This window comes from Chiloscyllium punctatum, chromosome 37 (genome assembly GCF_047496795.1).
Source record: "Chiloscyllium punctatum isolate Juve2018m chromosome 37, sChiPun1.3, whole genome shotgun sequence".
Lineage (NCBI taxonomy): Eukaryota > Metazoa > Chordata > Chondrichthyes > Orectolobiformes > Hemiscylliidae > Chiloscyllium > Chiloscyllium punctatum.
In genome coordinates, this window is record NC_092775.1 from 65,393,280 (window position 1) to 65,406,200 (window position 12,921).

Genomic DNA, 12,921 nt, shown 5'->3' on the forward strand with positions numbered 1-12,921 from the left:
GTGTATGGATCAGTTGGATTTAGCAGGAAATGGGCCAAATGCTGGCAAATGAGACTAGATTAGTTTAGGATATCTGGTTGGCATGGACATGTTGTACCGAAGGGTCTGTTTCAGTGGTGTACATCTCTATTATGGCCAATGTCCTATGAATTTGAATCCATTTTTCCCACCCAAATCTTTGAGCCACACATTTACCTCATTTAATCTTTGAAACATGGAATCTCTACAATTTGGAAACAGGCCCTTTGGCCCAACAAATCCACACCGACCCTCCAAAGAGTATCCCACCCAGACCCATTTGCCTACCTTAATACTCTACATTTCCCCTGACTAAAGCACCTACCCTACACACCCCTGAACACCATGGGGCAATTTAGTATGACCAATTCACCTAATCTGCACATCTTTGGACTGTGAGAGGAAACCCACACAGACACGGGGAGAATGTGCAAACTCAACACAGATAGTCACCCAAGGCTGGAATCAAACAAGGGTCCCTGGCACTGTGAGGCAACAGTGCTAACCACTGAGTCACCGTGGGGCCCTTGCGCCAATTAACTTGTAACTGAGGTAGCAATTCAGAGATTATTATCTTTTTTGTTTTTGCTTTTTAATTTAGCCCCGAGCTGCTCATATTCCCTCAGCATAACCTCCTTCCTCTTTCTATATATATTATTGGTATCCACGTGGACCACAAGAACTAGATCTTCCCCCTCCCACGCTAAGTTCCTCTGCAGCTCAGATAAGATTTCCTGAACCTTGGCACCAGACAGGCAACATGGCCTTTGGGATTCTCAATTCTAGCCCCAAAAAATAATGTCTATTCCCATGGCTACACTATCCTCAATTACAACTACATTTCTCTTTCCTCCAACCCCCACCTCTTGAAGGCACTTTGTACCGTGCTGCAATGGTCAGTTAGCTCATTCTCCTCTATAGCCCTCACGCTCATCCGCACAAGAAGAAAGAATTCAAACCTGTTTGACAAGCTCAAGAGCTGAGGTTCCTTCAGCATTATCTTCACCGTCCTGTCCCTGACCACTGACCAAATTCAAGTTAGTTAATCTATGGGGCTATAACTACCTCCTGAAACACAGTGTCCAGCTAACTTTCTCTGTCACTGATGTATCGCTGTATTTGAAACTCAGACTCCAGCTCATCAACTCTGAACCGGAGTTCCTCAAGCAACTGACACTTAGTGAAGATGTAGTCACTATGAACCACAATAGCATCCAACAGCTCCCACATTGTGTAGTTACAACACATCGCTTTGCCTGGCACCTCTAGTTTACTTTCTTAGACCTTAATTTGATTATAAGAAGATTTACATTGGGGGACTTTTAGTATGCAACTGTAAATATTTCCCCTATTTGCCTTCAATCTGAAAGTAACCTGTAATAGATAGTCAAATTAGTGGCTATTACCACACAATGACCTCACAGTTTTCCCATGATTCAAACTTCCTTTAGTTCTGGGTCCTCAATTCTGAGCTTCAATGTATCACGTAAAAATACCTTACAAACAATGAACCAAAAAAAACCAGCAAAAGGAACAACCTCCTCTGTACCAAATTCCCACGCTGCTTCCAAATTCCCTGAACAACGTCCTCACTCAGGTTGTGTTTCACTCCGGATGTGATCTCTCTTTCCTGACCGTGCACAGCTTATTATTGATCTCATTCCATGTGATCAAATTAAAGATCTGTAGTCCTGCCATATCTAATCATGAATTGTGCCGCACGATGACTCAACAAATCACTAAAAATATGCTACACAAGCATCTCAATTTTCAAGGCACAGATGGCAGTTAAGAGTTAACCATTTTGATGTGGATCTCAAGTCATGTGTAAGCCTGGGAAGGAGGACAGTGCAGAATATTGGTGAACTAGTTGAGCTTTTAATCCCAATGATCAACATCACTGAGACGGGCCTTTTATTCCACATTTATTATATAATAAACTTTACCAACTGCTGTTGTGGAGATTTAAACCCACATCTTTGCAATATTAATCAAGATGGTGGTATTACTGCTCCACAATCACCATTGGTCCGATGGGTACATCAACAGCAGATAAAATTTAACACTATTTACCCACATTTAGAAAAGAATGGACCCATTGGGGATAGTCAGCATGGATTTATTGGCGGTCGATCTTGTCTCACAAATTTGATTGAGATTTCTGAGGAAGAGACAAAGATGACTGATGCGGGTAGAGCAGTGGGTGTTGTCTCCGTGGACTTTATTAAAACATTTGACAAGGTCCCTCATGGTAAGCTGGTCCAAAAGATTAAGTCATGTGGGATCCATGGTAAGTTGGCAAATCGGGTACAAAATTGGCTTGGTCAAAGGAGACAGAGGGTAGTTGTGGAAGAGTGCTTCCCTGGAAATCTGTGACCTGTGATCTTCCACAGGGACAGTGCTGGGACCTCTGTTATATCAGATTATGAGGGACATGAACAGGTTGGATATAAAACAGCTTATCATTTTGTTGAAAGACAAGTAACCAAGGGTGTACTTTTAAAGTGAAAGACAGGACATTTAGAGGGGATTTGAGGATAAACATTTTCACCCAGAAGGTGGTCAGCATCTAGAATGCTTTGCCTGGGCAGGTAGTTAGGTGGATAACCTCAGAAACTTTTAAAAGTACTTGAATGAGCACTTGAAGTGTCTTAACATTCAAGCACAGGAAAGTGGGACTATATTGATGTGATGTATTTTTGGAGGTACAGACTCAAAAGGCCTCTCCTGTACGAATTCTGGATGAAAAATACTGTACGATTCTTTGATTCTAAACGTCTAGCGCTAAATTCATTTCATTTTCTTCTGTTATTGCTTCACTTCTTTATTCATACAACTCATTAGTTAGATAATGAGACCACTGTTCCTGCCATTCACTGACTTGCTGGATGCTCATTGATATACCATATTGTCGCTGAAAAATGTGTTGCCGGAAAAGTGCAGCAGGTCAGGCAGCATCAAAGGAGCAGGAGAATCGACGTTTCGGGCATAAACCCTTCTTCAGGAATGTACAATATACCATACTGTAATCAGCTGGCACTGCCAGGATTTCCTTGACAAAGGTTTGTTGAACGGTCAGGGAAGAAAAAGCTTACAAAATGGAGGTGGGTTCCTAATTATTACTGCACATATCTTAGTACCCTAAGACAACTATATCATATCACAATTAGTATAGAAGGCCTATATAATACTTTATATATACAGTCTGTCAGAGGCCAGCCAAACTGTTAGTCAAGCAGTCAACTGTGTATATAATGTAACTGTAATCTAATTAAGCAGAACCCCAGACTGTAATTCTGAGACATCATATTAGTGTACACAAGTGATTGTTAATAAATGCTGATGCAATGCAAACTTGACTGTTTCTGGGTATATGTTATATTGGCTTAGATACATAAAAGCAGCAGCACATCTTGGTGGTAGCAAGCGGGTTCTATAAGATGGTGACCATAAGAATACATTTGAAGGTGGGCACTGCAAGTTGTTATCAAGGGCTGTAATGGCATTCATGAAAAGTTCTTTTCTGAAAAACCACGCAATCCTGCCTGAGTTCAGAGCTGAATTTACAATTAATGACCGAGACTGAACACTACTCCTACAACAGAGGAAGAAACAATTTGTGAGTACATTCTCTCTCTTTTAAACACTAAAAATCTCACACCAGGTTATGGTCCAACAGGTTTATTTGGAAGTACAAGCTTTTGGAGCACTGCTCCTTCGTCATGTAGCTACTGGGGCAGGATCAGAGAACACAGAATTTATAGTAAAAGAGGCCTTTTAAAGAGGCCAAGGCTGATCTGATTCTTTTTTTTAAAAATAGGACCATTGAAAGTGTTCCTAGATTGAAATATAGTAAAACACAGGAGTAACACACTGAAAAATAAAACATTAATAACCAAAAAGGTCTTGCATTGATTCCAACACCTTACCTCTCTGAAATGGTGCAAATTTAGTGCATGCAATGTCACTACTCACTCTTTTGGGGCAAGATCCACATACAGGCACAGGCCTGCTACAAATCCAAACATATAAAGACAGTAATAAAGGAAAGAAAGCATGCATTTCTAAGGCAGCAAGGAGAGAAACAAAGAGAGAAGGCAACACAAAACAAAAAAAAAGGATTATCCTTCAAAACATACACCTTTTTTTCTTGACAATTTTTAAGAGCAAAAAGTAGCGCAGAAAGGATGGAAAGCAAACTTCTGAACACGGACTCATACTGCATTGATATTCTTTGGAATTCCATATTTAAAGAAAGATTGAAACTTTATTTCAGAAATCAAAAGATATGGATAAAGATTATCAAACTTCTAATCACTTTGGGAAATGAGGAACTGAGAAGAAATAAGCCCTCCAATATTTCAAATGCTGGGAGGACTGTAAACATCCAGGGAAGATTTTCCAAGTCCTAGAAGTTAACTTAAGGTCAGAGTCAACTTCAGAATCCACCGGTTACAAACACCCAGTTAAAATGAACAATCAGTTCATGGGCAAATGTTGATGTAATGGTACGGAATGTGACTTCACCAAAGCTGACGTAGCTGACAGGCTGATGGAACTGGTCATTGCCTCGACACATGTTAAATCTTTCTGAAAGGCACTTCTGAATAAAACTGAAGTTACACTAATTGATGCACTGTTTGAAGAAAGACACAAGTTTGAATCAATCATAGCAGCACTGCAGCATCTATGGGTCGACTCTACAACAATTACTAGAGCTGTAACTGGGGTCAGTAAAAGTCCAATCTTGTATGAGACATAGATTGTCTCGTCTTGTATGGCATTTCATGACAAGTATAAATGACGTTCCGAAAGAGGAATTTTGGTAAAAATGTGCAAAAATTCCAAGTGATCGGAGAAAGCTGAAGGGCAGCATATGTAGAACAGCCAATCAAGGAACAACTCAAAGACATTTTCAAACTCTCAATGCTTAGGCAGGCCATCAAAATCCAAGAGTTATGTGTAACTTTATAGCTTAGTTAGACAGTACACGTGCTCACAACACGTATACTGTCAGAAAAGCCTTTACCTCCATTCAACTATTATATCCCAAAAAGAATGGACAACATATGTGTGCTCCAAGGAAGAGATTTAAACTATTAAGTCAGTTTTCTCTCTCCAAATCACAGATGTTACCAGAAACAAACATAAACAGAAATTGATGTAGAAACTCAGCATTTGTGGAGAGAAAACAAATTAATGTTTTGAGTCCAGCGATTGAAACTCGGCACACGTGGCTTGACATGTCAATTCTGTTTTCACTCCACAGATTTGCCAGACCTACTAAGTTCCTCTATCAATTTATTTTAATGTTTGTTTCAGATCTCGATCATCCACAATTCTTTGTTTTATTACACATTTTATCAGACCTCCATATGTTTTTGTATGCTAAGTGCCAAGTTTGACATTGGCACAACTGCACAGATCATCATTTTTCCATCTTATTTGAGATATACTTGGAAAAAGGTCACAGTGATTCTACAATAATTATTTGCATTTCATTGTTGATACTCATCATAAACCATTGGAATAGCACCATCAAAAACCACTCAAACATGCACTGCCATAATTACAACAACAACTTGTGAAAATCTATGGGTATGATTTTGAGAAATATTACAAATTACAACAGGTGACCATCTCTGCTCCTAGCAGACTTCCAAATCCTGCTCAGAACAAATGTATCCCTCTAGACTTACAAATGGAGATTATCCAACTTGAGTTTGATGATGGTCAGTACACTGATCTTATTCATTTTGGTGTATGGCCAAGCAGACTAAACTCAGCAAGCTTTTGTGACCAGCTGCAACAGCTCAAGAGGATCATCATTAGCAGACAGCCTGAGCACATTCTGCTGGTTGCTGACTGAACACCTCCTTTCTGGTCACAACTGCATCTTTCAATAGCAAAGAAGCGATTGTTCTGCAATGGAGTTCAAATTTAAACAAGGTTTTCTGTAAATCACATGTCTGGTGACACCTACTTGCTTCGTTGTAAACCCTGCTGGGACTGTTTTCTTCTCTGATTTCCATCATTTCTGAAATGAAGACCTACGGGCTACATTCAGGGTGAAACATATTTGTTCTTTTGAAAGATTGATTGAAAGAAATTCTGAAGAAAAAAACCAAATACGGTGCAGGTGCTGTAAAACAGAAACAAATTCAAAAATTACTGGAAAAGCTAAGCAGGTCTGGCAGCATCTGTGGAGAGAAATCAGAGTCAACATTGCAGCACGGTGGCTTAGTGGTTAGCATTGTTACCTCACAACACCAGGGACCTGGGTTTAATTCAAGCCACAGGCAACTGTCTGTGTGGAGTTTGCATATTCTCCCTGGGTCTCTGCGTGGATTAGGTGCATTGGCCATGCTAAATTGCCCATAGTGTTCAGGGATGTGCAGGTTATGTGTATTACTCTGGGGTAAATATATAGTAGGGGAATAGGTCTGGGTGGGTTACTCTTTGGAGGGTTGGTGTGGACTTGTTGGGCCAAAGGTCGTGTTTCCACACTGTAAGGATTCTATTCAAATTGTCTTTCCTCAGACCTTCTGAAGATTGCATTTCCTCTGCAAGCTGCAATTGCAAGACTTCAGGAACAACCATAATTCATCACTTGACCACACATGTCAATGGAACAGACGCTGGACCATTCTTTTGTCTTACTCACTAAACAAATAGACTTTTTGAAAATGACTCTTTGCAGACAAACATGTTTTAATCACTTTTCCTGTAGACTGGGTGTTTGTGTGTTTTGAGGCTATTTACAGAGAGAAGGACTTATACTTCCACATTATTGCCAGTGTATGTTAATCAATTGCTACATAGAGTCATAGAGATGTACAGCATGGAAAGAGACCCTATAGTCCAACCCGTCCATGCCGACCAGATATCCCAACCCAATCTAGTCCCACCTGCCAGCACCCAGCCCATATCCCTCCAAACCCTTCCTATTCATGTACTCATCCAAATGCCTCTTAAATGTTGCAATTGTACCAGCCTCCACCACATCCTCTGGCAGCTCATTCCATACACGTACCACCTGCTTTTCCAAAATGCAGCACCTCGCATTTATCTGAATTAAATTTCATCTGTCACTTCTCAGCCCATTGGCCCATCTGGTCAAGATCCTGTTGTAGTCTGAGGTAACCTTCTTCGCTGTCCACTACACCTCCAATTTTGGTGTCATCTGCAAACTTAATAACTGTACCCTCTTATGCTCGCATCAAAATCATTTATGTAAATGACAAAAAGTAGAGGGCCCAGCACCGATCCTTGTGGCACTCCACTGGTCACAGGCCTCCAGTCTGAAAAACAACCCTCCACCACCACCCTTTGTCTTCTACCTTTGAGCCAGTTCTGTATCCAAATGGCTAGTTCTTCCTTTATTCCGTGAGATCTAACCTTGCTAACCTTTATTAAGTAATTTTGTTTTGATAACAAACTGATACTTGTGTTTATTCAGAAACATGGTTGACACATCTTCTTTAAATTCTGGTACTGGTAAAGTATTTAATTGGTCAACTTAGTTACTAGAAAAAAAAATGTTGTGATCTGTGAAGTGACATAAGGCATTCTCCGTCAGCATCTGTCATAATACAATATAACCGCAATCTAAATGTGCATATAATCCAGACTAGGGGCATTTTTGCAGTAATATTAATGCCCCTACCTCTGAGTAAAAACAATGACTGTAGATGCTGGAAGCCAGAGTTTAGATTAGAGTGGTGCTGGAAAAGCACAGCAGTTCAGGCAGTCCCTACCTCTGAGCCAGGAGCTTGGCTTGACCAACAGAAGACAGCGAGTGGTAGTAGAAGGAAAATATTCTGCGTGGAAGTCTGCGGTGAGTGGTGTTCCACAGGGCTCTGTCCTTGGGCCTCTACTGTTTGTAATTTTTATTAATGACTTGGAAGAGGGGATTGTAGAATGGGTCAGCAAGTTTGCAGACGACACAAAGATTGGAGGTGTCGTTGACAGTATAGAGAGCTGTTGTAGGCTGCAACGGGACATTGACAGGATGCAGAGATGGGCTGAGAGGTGGCAGATGGAGTTCAACCTGGATAAATTCGAGGTGATGCATTTTGGAAGGTCGAATTTGAAAGCTGAGTATAGGATTAAGGATAGGATTCTTGGCAGTGTGGAAGAATAGAGGGATCTTGGTGTGCAGATACATAGATCCCTTAAAATGGCCGCCCAAGTGGACAGGGTTGTTAAGAAAGCATATGGTGTTTTGGCTTTCATTAATAGGGGGATTGAGTTTAAGAGTCGTGAGATCTTGTTGCAGCTCTATAAAACTTTGGTTAGACTGCACTTGGAATACTGCGTCCAATTCTGGTCGCCCTATTATAAGAAAGATGTGGATGCTTTGGAGAGGGTTCAGAGGAGGTTTACCAGGATGCTGCCTGGACTGGAGGGCTTATCTTATGAAGAGAGGTTGACTGAGCTTGGCCTTTTTTCATTGGAGAAAAGGAGGAGGAGAGGACCTAATTGAGGTATACAGTATAATGAGAGGCATAGATAGAGTCGACAGCCAAAGACTATTTTCCAGGGCAGAAATGACTAACACGAGGGGTCATAGTTTTAAGCTGGTTGGAGGAAAGTATAGAGGGGATGTCAGAGGCGGGTTCTTTACACAGAGAGTTGTGAGAGCATGGAATGCGTTGCCAGCAGCAGTTGTGGAAGCAAGGTCATTGGGGTCATTTAAGAGACTACTGGACATGCATATGGTCACAGAAATTTGAGGGTGCATACATGAGGATCAATGGTCGGCACAACATCGTGGGCTGAAGGGCCTGTTCTGTGCTGTACTGTTTTATGTTCTATCCTACCTGCTCCAGAGGTATGTAAAATCATCTCTGAACAGGTTGAAGTAGAAAATATCTAAACCTAGTCTTAAAGTCCTGCCAGGATGATGCAACTGTACTGACCCTACCTCTAGGCCAGAAGATACAGATTGAAGTCCACACCTGTTATGAAAGTGTAACTTAATGTGTGTTAGAGGGTTTTGTGGTGCCGTGATGATGTTCCTCTGCTAAGCTACATAGCCTGGCTACAATTTCAATGATAAAGTGAGGACTGCAGATGTTGGAGAGTCAAGAGTCAAAAGGAATGGCGCTGTAAAAGCATAGCAGCTCAGGCAGCATCCGAGTTGAAGGAGAGCCGACGTTTCAGCCATAAGCTCTACATCAGGAATGTCGACATTTTGGGCATAAGCTTTTCATTGGGCATGTCAATGTTTTGGGCATAAGCCCTTCATCTGGAATGGCTACAATTTCCACCCATACCATGCATGCATCATAACGTCTGAACAGGTTGATTGAAAATATTCACCACCCAACTGCATTCTTAACTCTAAAAAGTTACACTACTGCAGAGAGTTAGTTGTTGATAAACTTCCAGATATTGGGCTTAATAATGACCCTGACATTTTGCAGCAGGTGTTACCTGGCTTGGCCCACAGAAAACTACAAACACATGAGGACCTCCTCAACACAATGGTGAGCATTTGAGGATATTAAGACCCTCCCACAACAAGTAAAGGATGGTCAGCTTCACAACTCAGAGAACTCCTGGTAATCTCTCTGACGTCAGACGCACACGACGCCGTGACGTCAGAGGCGCCGAACGTCAGTGTTTTTTACACTCCGCGACCATTTCACCAACAAAACCCCCGTCCACTTCCGCTCATGGCGGGAACAAGTGCGCCCAATTCCCTGTCAGATTACACCAGTCACCGGTCCAATCCCACCTACAGGCCGAAATGGCTGGGAGCCACTATGTCTCTAAGATTTTTCTGCGTTGTCGGCCCTTGTCTCTGAGCTTCCCCCGTCTCCAACTGCCCGCGCAGGTCCTTGCGCTCATGAATACAAAAGAAGGCCCAAGGGGTGTCGTGGCCGGGGAGGTGAGATGGCGTCTTCTTAGATTGCCGTCTTTATTTGTGTAGGTTTTTGAGCGGCTGGCGGCTAACGGCGCCGCGCCGGCACTCTGTAATTACACGCCGCCTGCAGCACCGGAGTGAAGGTGAGCGACGGGCGGCTGCTCAGAAGGCAGGTTGTGGGCGAGGCGCGGGAGGCGAGGCCAAGGCGGCCTGACCGAGCGGGGCCTGAGGGCCCGAGATCGCCCACCCCCCCCCCCTCAATAGGAGCTCGGCTCAGTGCCTGATGGAAATGAAAAGGAGAGGGAGCAGGCAGTGAGGGGGGCAGCGCAGGGGTGAGGACCCCGTAGTTGATGTGGGAAACGGTGGGGGAACACAGTGAGAGAAAAGGCAGCAGGGGAGGGGTGGGGGAGGATCAGGGTGAGAGGGGTGGGGAAGGATCAGGGTGAGAGGGGTGGGGAAGGATCAGGGTGGGAGGGGTGGGGGAGGATCAGGGTGAGAGGGGTGGGGAAGGATCAGGGTGAGAGGGGTGGGGAAGGATCTGGGTGAGAGGGGTGGGGAAGGATCTGGGTGAGAGGGGTGGGGAGGATGTGGGGGAAAGGGGTGGGGGAGGATCTGGGTGAGAGGGGTGGGGAAGGATCTGGGTGAGAGGGGTGGGGAAGGATCTGGGTGAGAGGGGTGGGGGAGGATCTGGGTGAGAGGGGTGGGGAAGGATCTGGGTGAGAGGGGTGGGGGAAGGATCTGGGTGAGAGGGGTGGGGAAGGATCTGGGTGAGAGGGGTGGGGAAGGATCTGGGTGAGAGGGGTGGGGGAGGATCTGGGTGAGAGGGGTGGGGAGGATGTGGGGGAAAGGGGTGGGGGAGGATCTGGGTGAGAGGGGTGGGGAAGGATCTGGGTGAGAGGGGTGGGGGAGGATCTGGGTGAGAGGGGTGGGGGAGGATCTGGGTGAGAGGGGTGGGGAAGGATCTGGGTGAGAGGGGTGGGGGAGGATCAGGGTGAGAGGGGTGGGGAAGGATCTGGGTGAGAGGGGTGGGGAGGATGTGGGGGAAAGGGGTGGGGGAGGATCTGGGTGAGAGGGGTGGGGAGGATGTGGGGGAAAGGGCATGGGGGAAGGATCTGGGTGAGAGGGGTGGGGAAGGATCTGGGTGGGAGGGGTGGGGAAGGATCTGGGTGGGAGGGGTGGGGGAGGATCTGGGTGGGAGGGGTGGGGGAGGATCTGGGTGGGAGGGGTGGGGGAGGATCTGGGTGAGAGGGGTGGGGAAGGATCTGGGTGAGAGAAGTGGGGAAGGATCTGGGTGGGAGGGGTGGGGGAGGATCTGGGTGGGAGGGGTGGGGGAGGATCTGGGTGGGAGGGGTGGGGAAGGATCAGGGTGAGAGGGGTGGGGGAGGATCTGGGTGGGAGGGGTGGGGAGGATCTGGGTGAGAGGGGTGGGGAAGGATCTGGGTGAGAGGGGTGGGGAGGATCTGGGGGAAAGGGCATGGGGGAAGGAGGATGGGAGTGTGGGTGGTGTGCGAGCAGGAAGGGGGTGTATGTATCAAGGGGATGCTGAAGGAGAATATGAAGGCAGTGGGTGATGGGGTAGGGGGCAAAAAGGGAGAGTGGATGAGGTTGATGGTGGTGGGAGACTTGACTGACTGAGGTGAGGGATTGTGGAGTGGGTGATCCTGGGGGTCTCAGGATCTGGAGGTTGGTGGGGTAATAGTCCTCTTGGGGGAATAAGTGGGAGTGGCTCAGGAATCTGCAGGGATAGAGAGGGGCAGAAAATTTGACTGAGTGTGAAGGGAGATGGCTGAAGAGTGGCTGTCACTTACTGTTAGGCAGCTAGGAAAGTGCTGCTTAGCTGTGAGAGAGAGATTGCCAGTAGGGCTGGGGTTGGGCTGGCAGTGCAAAGCAATATGATGGCCCCGAATTTGAATGCTGCTATTCTGATCAGTTTTTGGTATTGTGACAACAACTGCTTTATTGCTATTTACTGATGTGCTGTATGGCAGTTGTCAATAAATAGTATCTGCACTAATTGTAGCAAACAGCAGACAGACAATTGCTTTTTATTTAGTCGAAGTTCTTCAGGAGTGGACTGAATATGCACATTATCGGGCAGGTAGCATGTAACAGGATGTACTTGGGTAGAGGAGGTGGAAGATGTCTTGATAATGAATTGACAAAATTCCACCAGTTTTTGCCACAGTAGCATTTACATTTGGATTGGCCTCGATCAGTCTGAGTTGACAGTGGTCCTGGAAAAGCACAACAGGTCTGGCAGCATCTGAGAAGCAGGAGAATCGACGTTTCAGTCAAGAGCCCTTCATCAGGATGACGGGATCTTGCCCAAAACATCGATTCTCCTGCTCCTTGGATGCTGCCTGACCTACTGTGCTTTTCCAGCAGCCCACATTCAACTCTGATCTCCAGCATCTGCAGTCCTCACTTTCTCCTACTTGATCAGTCTGATATGGTTGTTCATTTTTTTTAATATGTCAAAACAGTCATTTTTTTTCAACTAAGTGCAAGTGAACTGTTGCAATGCACTTTCTGTGAAAATTAACAGAACTGAACTGTGCTCCTGATCAGGTCTGTAGATCTATGCCAAGGCCAAAACAAAAATCAAAGTTCTGCTTGTTCCATAGCTTTTATGCAATATTCTAGTAAAAACAGCTAGCAATGTCGCCCTACAGGTAAAACTTCCAGAAACTGCACTTCTGTGGCAGCTGATCACTGAGAGCTTTGTATATCAAGTGGAGCTCATTACCTCCTGCAGTTGCACTATCTTGCCTAGGTGGTGTAGTCACAGCATGTGTGGTCTAGAATCATTTCAATTGTATTTTAAAAATTTAATGACTGGGTTACAGCATAGAAATTTTAGGAAACCTGTTGAAACACAGGTGGCAACCACTCCTGTGTTAATTATTATTTACTAAATTTACATTAAATGATGGCATTTAAACTTTAAAAGTTTAAAATTTTGGTTTGTTCAGTGGGAGTGGCAGCAAAAAACAATAACTTTCAGTGCAATAACATACATCCTGCTCTTACTC

At 44.6% G+C, this 12,921-nt stretch overlaps 1 protein-coding gene and 1 long non-coding RNA gene across 6 annotated transcripts in view; one reads left to right on the forward strand and one right to left on the reverse strand.

The window, feature by feature from the left end:
- LOC140463169 (uncharacterized) overlaps positions 1-9,836 on the reverse strand; it is a 26,932-nt gene extending 17,096 nt beyond the window's left edge. Inside the window, exons 1-2 of one of the 2 annotated variants that reach the window (XR_011954623.1) lie at positions 9,765-9,836; positions 6,002-6,160 (exon numbers count right to left, since the gene is read on the reverse strand). This is a non-coding gene — a long non-coding RNA (uncharacterized lncRNA). Of the gene's footprint in view, positions 1-6,001; positions 6,161-9,456; positions 9,687-9,764 lie in introns of those variants that run through there. The other variant, XR_011954622.1, reaches the window with a different exon arrangement.
- Positions 9,837-9,888: 52 nt separating this feature from the next.
- Positions 9,889-12,921, forward strand: part of znf335 (zinc finger protein 335) — a 73,090-nt gene continuing 70,057 nt past the window's right edge. The window contains exon 1 of one of the 4 annotated variants that reach the window (XM_072556942.1): positions 9,889-10,032. The gene's annotated coding sequence lies outside the window, so the exon portion shown is untranslated. Of the gene's footprint in view, positions 10,033-11,465; positions 11,826-12,237; positions 12,458-12,921 lie in introns of those variants that run through there. The other 3 variants (XM_072556941.1, XM_072556943.1, XM_072556944.1) reach the window with 3 other exon arrangements.